Genomic DNA, 9,209 nt, shown 5'->3' on the forward strand with positions numbered 1-9,209 from the left:
AAAAAAAAAAAAAAAAAAAAGAAAGCCATGAGTCTGCTTGCTTTCTCGGTGGGGAGGCTGATAGTCAGGGGCAAGTTCTCAGCCCTGGTCACTGGCTGCCTGGAAATAGACTCGGTGTTGTTGGCAGGGGCACAGTGGGAGTGAGACTGGCTTTTAGAACTGCAGGTTGTATGGAAGCGGGGTGAGGCCTGTGACTGCTGGCTTTTCCCCACTTCCCTGGTGTCCTGTGTCACTCAGTGGAGACAGCCATAATCCTCCTGAGAACATAACTCCATTGGCCTGGGAACCACACCCCCGCCCTCACAGCAACTGCAGCAAGCCCCACCCAATAAGAGTCTGAGCTCAAACACACCTGTCTCTGCCCCAACCTGGTGGTCTTTCTTTACCTGCTCTGGTGGCCAAAGACAAAGAACATAATCTCTTGGGAGCTCTATGGCTCTGCCCACTGCCTCAGAAACGTGAATATATAACTAGATGACCCTAGGTCAAGTTTGCTTCCTTCCTATAGTACCACAGCTAATGCACTCTTGAAAATGCCACCTTCTGGCTGGAGGCCAACCAACACATAACCAGTGCACTTAACAAAAATACAACCAAGGACCCTTACAGAGTCCACTTCACTCCCCTGCTACCTCCACTAGAGCAGGTGTTGGTATCCACAGCCGAAAGACCTGAAGATGTATTATATCACAGGACTCTTTGCTGACACTTCCCAGTACCAGTCAGGAGTCCAGTAGCTCTGCTGGATGACTAGGCCCAGAAGAGAAAAAATCATCACTGCAGTTTGGCTCTCAGGAAGCCCCATCCCTAGAGGAAGTGGGAGAACACCACATCAAGAGAGCACCTTGTGGGACAAAAGAATCTGAATAGTAGCCCTTGAGTCCCAGATCTTCCCTCTGACACAGTCACCCAAATGAGAAGGAACCAGAAAAACAATTCTGGTAATATGACAAAACAAGGTTCTTCAATACCCCCAAAATACCATACCAGCTCACCAACAATAGATCCAGACCAAGACAAAATCTCTGAATTGCCAGGAAAATAATTCGGAAGGTTGATTATTAAGCTAATCAAAAAGGTACTAGAGAAAGGTGAATTCCAACTTAAAGAAACAACAAACAGGATACAGGATGTGAAAGTAAAATTCCTCAGTGAAATAGATAGCATACATAAAAAACAATCACAACTTCTGAAAATGAAGGACACAATTAGAGAAATAAAATATGCACTGGAAGTGGTTGGCAAGATGGCTAAATAGGAACAGCTCCAATCTGCACCTCCCAGTGGGATCAATGCAAAAGGCAGGTGATTTCTGCATTTCCAACTGAGGTACCCAGCTCATCTCACTGGGACTGGTTACACAGTGGGTGCAGCCCATGGAGGGTGAGCTGAAGCAGGGTGGGGCATCTCCTCACCCAGGAAGTGCAAGAGGTTGGGGAACTCCCTCCTGTAGCCAAGAGAAGTTGTGAGGGACTGTGCCACAAGGAATGGTGCGTTCTGGCCCAGATACTACGCTTTTCCCATGGTCTTCACAAGATGCAGACCAAGAGATTCCCTTGGAGGCCTATGCCACACAAGCCCAGGGTTTCAAGCACAAAACTGGGTGGCCATTTGGGCAGACACTGAGCTAGCTGCAGGAGGTTTTTTTTATACCCCAGTGGTACCTAGAACACCAGCAAGACAGAATCGTTCACTCCCATGAAAAGGAGGCTGAAGCCAGGGAGCCAAGTGGTCTAACTCAGCGGATCCCACCCCCACATGCCAGGTCTGTCCTGCAGACCCTGGCCGAGCAATGGATGAAAGAGGTACTCAGACACAGGTATGCAGTGCAGTGTAAGAGCAGCTAGGGGTCTGCCTGGCTATAGTGGCCAAAGTGCAGCAGCCCTGAGAAGCTGGAGCTGCTTGCTTTTATTCAATGCAGGCACAATGCTGAAAACCTGGAGCAAACAACCTGTAGGTGATTAACACTTATTGTTCCCCTTTCAGAAAACGTCATATGCATGGATAATAAAAGGTCAGTTCCTGGTCAATATAAGTAAACAAGCCTGTTTAAGAGAAATTCCCCTACACTCACTTGTACCTACTCCTTGCCCTCTGCCTCAGAATTATAGAACAGCTGCCTTCAGCTATTCTCCCCTGGAGCTTTGCAGAGCCTTCTGACCTTTCAGAAGGCCTGCTCCTTTCCCTGTCATTTCTCCCACCACTCTGACAGATCTCCTACACCCATGGAGTCCAGCAAGCTAAGATCCACTGGCTTGAAATTCTTGCTCCAAGAACAGTAGTCTGAAGTCGATCTGTGATGCTAGAGCGTGGTGGGGAGAGGGGTGTCCACCATTACTGAGGCTTGAGTAGGCTGTTTTCCCCTCATGTTGTAAACAAAGCCGCCAAGAAGTTCAAATTGGATGGAGTCCACCACAGCTCGACAAAGCCGCTGTAGCCACACTGCCTCTCTAGATTTCTCCTTTCTGGGCAGTGCATCTCTGAAAGAAAGATAGCAGCCCCAGTCAGGGTCTTATAGATAAAACTCCCATCTCCCTGGGACAGAGCACCTGGGGGAAAGGGTGGCTGGGGGCACAGCTTCAGCACACTTAAGTGTTCCTGCCTGCTGTCTCTGAAGCCAGCAGCGGATCTCCCAGAACAGCACTAGAGCTCTGTTAAGGGACAGACTGCAGACTGCCTCCTCAAGTGGGTCCCTAACCCCTGTGCTTCCTGACTGGGAGACACCTCCCACCAGTGGCTGACAGATACCTCATACAGGAGAGCTCCAGCTGGCATCTGGCAGGTGCCCCTCTGGGGCAAAGCTTCCAGAGGAAGGAACAGCCAGCAGTCTTTGCTGTTCTGTAGCCTCCACTGGTGATATCCCGGCAAACATAGTCTGGAGTGGACCTTCAGCAAACTCCAGCAGACCTACAGCAGAGGGGCCTGACTGTCAGGAGGAAAACTAACAGACAGATAGGAATAGCATCAACATCAACAAAAAGGACTTCCACACAAAAACCCTATCCAAAGGTCACGAACGTCAAAGATCAAAGGTAGATAAATCCATGAAGATGGGGAGAAACCAGCACAAAAATGCTGAAAATTACAAAAACCAGAATGCCTCTTCTCTGCCAAAGGATTACAAGTCCTTAACAGCAAGGGAAGAAAATGGGAGGGAGAATGAGTTTGATGAATTGACAGACGTAGGTTTCAGAAGGTGGGTAATAACAAACTCCTCTGAGCTAAAGGGGCATGTTCTAATCCAATGCAAGGAAGCTAAGAACCTTGAAAAAAGGTTAGAGGAATTGCTAACTAGAATAATCAGAGTAGAGAAGAACACAAGTGACCTGATGGAGCTGAAAAAGACACCATGAGAACTTTGTGAAGCACACACAAGTATTAATAGCTGAATCAACCAAGTGGAAGAAAGGATATCAGAGATTGAAGATCAACTTAATGAAATAAAGCATGAAGACAAGATTAGAGAAAAAAGAATGAAATGGAAGGAACAAAGCCTCCAAGAAATATGGGATTATGTGAAAGCACCAAACCTACATTTTATTGGTGTACCTAAAAGTAACAGGGAGAATGGAACCAAGTTGGAAAACACTCTTCAGGCTATTATCCGAACTTCCCCAAACTAGCAAGACAAGCCAACATTCAAATTCAGGAAATACAGGGAACATCACAAAGATACTCCTTGAGAAGAGCAACCCCAAGACACATACATCAAATTCACCAGGTTGAAATGAAGGAAAAAATGTTGAGGGCAGCCAGAGAGAAAGATCAGGTTACGCACAAAGGGAAGCCAATCAGACTAAAAGCAGAACTCTCTGCAGGATCCCTACAAGCCAGAAAAGAGTAGGGGCCAATATTTAACATTCTTAAAGAAAAGAATTTTCAACCCAGAATTTCATGTCCAGCCACACTAAGCTTCATACGCAAAGGAGAAATACAATCCTTTACATACAAGCAAATGCTGAAAGATTTTATCAACACCAGGCCTGCCTTACAAGAGCTCCTGAAGGAAGCACTAAATATGGAAAGGAAAAACCGGTACCAATCACTGCAAAAACATACCAAATTGTAAAGACCGTCGACAGTAACAAGAAACTGTACCAACTAAAAGGCAAAATAACCATCTAGCATCATAACAGTATCAAATTCACACATAATGATATTAGCCTTAAGTGTAAATGGACTAAAAGCCCCAATTAGAAGACACAGATGGGCAAATTGGATAAAGAGTCAAGACATATAGGTGTGCTGCATTGAGGAGACCCATCTCACATGCAAAGACACACATAGGCCCAAAATAAAGGATTGGAGGAATATTTACCAAGCAAATGGAAAGAAAAAAAAAGCGGGGGTTGCAATCCCAGTCTCTGATAAAACAGACTTTAAACCAACAAAGATCAAAAAAGACAAAGAAGGGCAATACATAATGGTAAAGGGATCAATGCAACAAGAAGAGCTAACTATCCTAACTATATATGCGCCCAGTGCAGGAATACCCAGATTCATAAAGCAAGTTCTTAGAGACCTACAAATAGACTAAGACTCCCACACAATAATAATGGGAGACTTTAACACCACTCTCAGTATTAGACAGATCAATGAGACAGAAAATTAACAAGGATATTCAGGGCTTGAACTCAGCTCTGGGCCAAGCAGACCTAATAGACATCTACAGAACTCTCCAACCCAAATCAACAGCCATTCTTCTCAGCACCACATCACACTTATTCTAAAATTGACCACATAATTGGGAGTAAAACACTCCTCAGCAAATGCAAAAGAACTGAGATCATAACAAACACTCTCTCAGACCAGAGGGCAATTAAATTAGAATTCAAGATTAAGAAACTGACTCAAAACCACACAACTACATGGAAATTAAACAACCTGCTTCTGAATGACTACTGGGTAAATAACAAAATAGAGGCCAAAATAAATAACTTCTCTGAAACCAATGAGAACAAAGACACAACACACCAGAAACTCTGAGACACAGCTAAAGCAGTGTTTAAAAGGAAATTTATAGCACTAATTGTCCACAGGGGAAAGTGGGAAAATCTAAAATTGGCACCCAACATCACAATTAAAGAACTAGAGTAGCAAGAGCAACAAATTCAAGAGCTAGCAGAAGACAAGAAATAATTAAGATGAGAGCAGAACTGAAGGAGATAGAGACATAAAAACCCTTTAAAGAATCAATGAATCCAGGAGCTGGTTTTTTGAAAAGTTTAACAAAATAGACCACTAGCCAGACTAAAGAGAATAAAAGAGAGAATAACCAAATAGACACAATAAAAAAGAGATAAACGGGATCCCACCACTGATCCCACAGAAATGCAAACTACCATCAGAGAATACTATAAACACCTCTACGCAAATAAACTAGAAAATCTAGAAGAAATGGATAAATTCCTGGACACATACACCCTCCCAAGACTAAACCAGGAAGAAGTTGAATCCTTGAATAGACCGATAACAATTTCTGAAATTGAGGCAGTAATTAATAGCCTACAAACCAAAAAAAAGCCCAGGACCAGACAGATTCACAGCCAAATTCTACCAGAGGTACAAAGAAGAGCAGGTACCATTCCTTCTGAAACTATTCCAATCAATAGAAAAAGAGGGACTCCTCTCTAACTCATTTTATGAGGTCAGCATCATCCTGATACCAAAACCTGGCAGAGACACAACAACAAAAGAAAACTTCAGGCCAATATCCCTGATGAACATTGATGGGAAAATCCTCAATAAAATGCAAACCAAATCCAGCAGCACATCAAAAAGCTTATCCACCATGATCGAGTTAGCTTCATCCCTGGGATGCAAGGCTAGTTCAATATATGCAAATAAATAAGTGTAATCCATCACATAAACAGAAGCCATGACAAAAACCTGTATCTCAATAGATACAGAAAAGGCCTTTGATAAAATTCAACACCTCTTCATGCTAAAAACTTCCAATAAGCTAGGTATTGATGGAATGTATCTCAAAATAATAAGAGCTATTTGTGACAAACCCACAGCCAATATTATACTGAATAGGCCAAAGCTGGAAGCATTTGCTTTGAAAACTGGCATAAGACAAGGATGCCCTCTCTCATCACTCCTATTCTACATAGTATTGGAAGTTCTGGCTAGGGCAATCAGGCAAGAGAAAGAAATAAAGGGTATTCAGTTAGGAAAAGAGGAAGTCGAATTGTCTCTGTTTGCAGATGACATGATTGTATATTTAGACAACCCCATCATTTCAGCCCCAAATCTCCTTAAACTGGTAAGCAACTTCAGCAAAGTCTCAGTATACAAAGTCAATGTGCAAAAATCACAAGCATTCCTATACACCAATAACAGACAGAGAGCCAAATCATGAGTGAACTCCCATTCACAATTGCTACAAAAAGAATAAAATACCTGGAATACAACTTATAAGGGATGTGAAGGACCTCTTCAAGGAGAACTACAAACCACTGTTCAAGGAAATAAGAGAGGAAACAAACAAATGGAAAAATATTCATGCTCATGGATAGGATGGATAGGAAGAATCAGTATTGTGAAAATGGCCATACTGCCCAAAGTAATGTATAGATTCAATGATATCCCCATCAAGCTACCATTGACTCTCTTCACAGAATTACTAAAAACTGCATTAAATTTCATATGGAACCAAAAAAGGGCCCATATAGCCAAGAGAATCCTAAGCAAAAAGGACAAACCTGGAGGCATCACACTGCCTGACTTCAAACTATACTACAGTATAGGCTATAGTAACCAAAACAGCATGGTACTGGTACCAGAACAGATATATAGACCAATGGAACAGAACAGAGGACTCAGAAATAACACCACACATCTACAACCATCTGATCTTTGACAAACCTGACACAATTAAAAACAAGCAATGAGGAAAGGATTCCCTATGTAATAAATGGTGTTGGGAAAAGTTGCTAGCCATATGCAGAAAACTGAAACTGGATCCTTTCCTTACATCTTATACAAAAATTAACTGAAGATGGATTAAAGACTTAAACATAAGACCTAAAATCATAAAATCCCTAGAAGACAACCTAGGGAATACCATTCAGGACATAGGCATGGGCAAAGATTTCATGTCTTAAACACCAAAAGCAATGGCAACAAAAGCCAAAATTGACAAATGGGATCTAATTAAACTAAAGAGTTTCTGCACAGAAAAAGAAACTGTCATCAGAGTGAACAGGCAACCTACAGAATGGGAGAAAAGTTTTGCAATCTATCCATCTGACAAAGGGCTAATATCCAGAATCTACAAGGAACTTAAACAAATTTACAAGAAAAAACAAAACAAAACAAAACAGCCCAGTCAAAAAGTGGGTGAAGTATATGAACAGACATTTCTCAAAAGAAGACATTTATGTGGCCAACAAACATGAATAAAAGCTCATCATCAGTGGTCATCAAAGAAATGCAGATCAAAACCACAATGACATACCATCTCACACCAGTTAGAATGGCAGTCATTAAAAAGACAGGAAACAACAGATGCTGGAGAGGATGTGGATAAATAGGAACACTTTTACACTATTGGTGGAGTGTAAATTAGTTCGACCATTGTGGAAGACAATGTGGTGATTCCTCAAGGATCTAGAACCAGAAATACAATTTGACCCCACAATCCCATTACTGGGTATATACCCAAAGGATTATAAATCATTCTACTATAAAGACACATGCACACGTACGTTTATTGCAGCATTGTTCACAATTGCAAAGACTTGGAATCAACCCAAATGCCCATCAATGATAGACTGGATTAAAAACTGTGGCACATATACACCATGGAATACTTTGGAGTCATAAAAAGGATGAGTTCATGTCCTTTGCAGGGACATGGATGAAGCTGGGAACCATCATTCTCAGGAAACTAACACAGGAATGGAAAACCAAATACCGCATATTCTCACTCATAAGTAGGAGCTGAACAATGAGAACTTATGGACACAGGGAAGGGAACACCACACATCAGGGCCTGTTGAGGTGTGGAGGGCTAGGGGAGGGATAGCATAGGAGAAATACCTAATGTAGATGATAGGTTGATGAGTGCAGCAAACCACCAGGGCATGTGTATACCTATACAACAAACCTGCACATTCTATACATGTATCCAGAACTTAAAGTATTATAAAGAAAAAAAGAAAAAAATTTTAAAATGTTGCTGATTCTTTGTTTTGTTTTTCAGAGGCAAGGAAACTTTTTCTTTTGAGCTATTGACAGCTTTTTTACAAATAAGTATACTCCCATGAACAAAATTTGGAGCCTATTTGTTTCTCTCTAACTTATTTCTCCAGAATTTGGAAACTATTTGTGAGTATTCTTAATTTATGGAAATGCAGTTATTTATATAAGTGCAGTAAGAATTTGTTTTCGTTTGTAACAGGACACAATTGGAGAAACTGGTTATTTTACCAAGGGTTTGACTGGAATGACATGCTTTCCTTTAAAGAATCAAACTTGTCCTATAGAACCAGTAAAAGATTTTTGGGAAAACTGGGCTTATACCTTGTCTACACAGTCCCTGTACAGGGTTCCTGAACTGTGGTAAATAAAGAATGTCACTTTATGACAGGCCCAGGGCCCCAAGTTATCTTGGGACTGCAAGGGGAGAAGAATTCACCCAACTCATAGGTATTTGATGGTACAAAACATGGCTGGGTAGCTTGAGGCAGGAGAATCACTTGAATCTAGAAGGCAGAGGTTGCAGTGAGCCAAGACTGCACCATTTGACTCTAGCCTGGGTGACAGAGTGAGACTCTGTCTCAAAAAATACCCAAAAAACAAAAAACAAAGGCTGGTCTGAGATGGCTTCTATGGAATATAGTTCCATCAAAGCCAATTTAAAAAGCCTATGTGAAAAATAATTATTCTTGCTGCACTTTATACAAATAATCTGGCTAAGTACAATAAAGCAAATCAGTTCTACCATGATGTGTCTTTAGTAAAAACGGGAAACTAGAGAGAGAAAAATTATGTTTCAAAAACTATTGTTGGATTCTAGTCTTGCCTAATGTTTTTCAATTTTTATTATTTTCTACAATTTGGACTGCATTCTAATGTTTCTTGGCTAAAAGTCTTCAAAATAATGTTTTCATTTTTTCCCCTTCTTTTTCTCTCTATTTTTCCTCATTTGGAGTCACTGAAAACTAAGCTGTGTTTTTGTAAAGCCCTGTGAACTGATGCTA

The sequence above is a fragment of the Colobus angolensis genome, unplaced genomic scaffold, assembly GCF_000951035.1.
Source record: "Colobus angolensis palliatus isolate OR3802 unplaced genomic scaffold, Cang.pa_1.0 Scaffold394, whole genome shotgun sequence".
In the NCBI taxonomy this organism is placed as follows: domain Eukaryota; kingdom Metazoa; phylum Chordata; class Mammalia; order Primates; family Cercopithecidae; genus Colobus; species Colobus angolensis.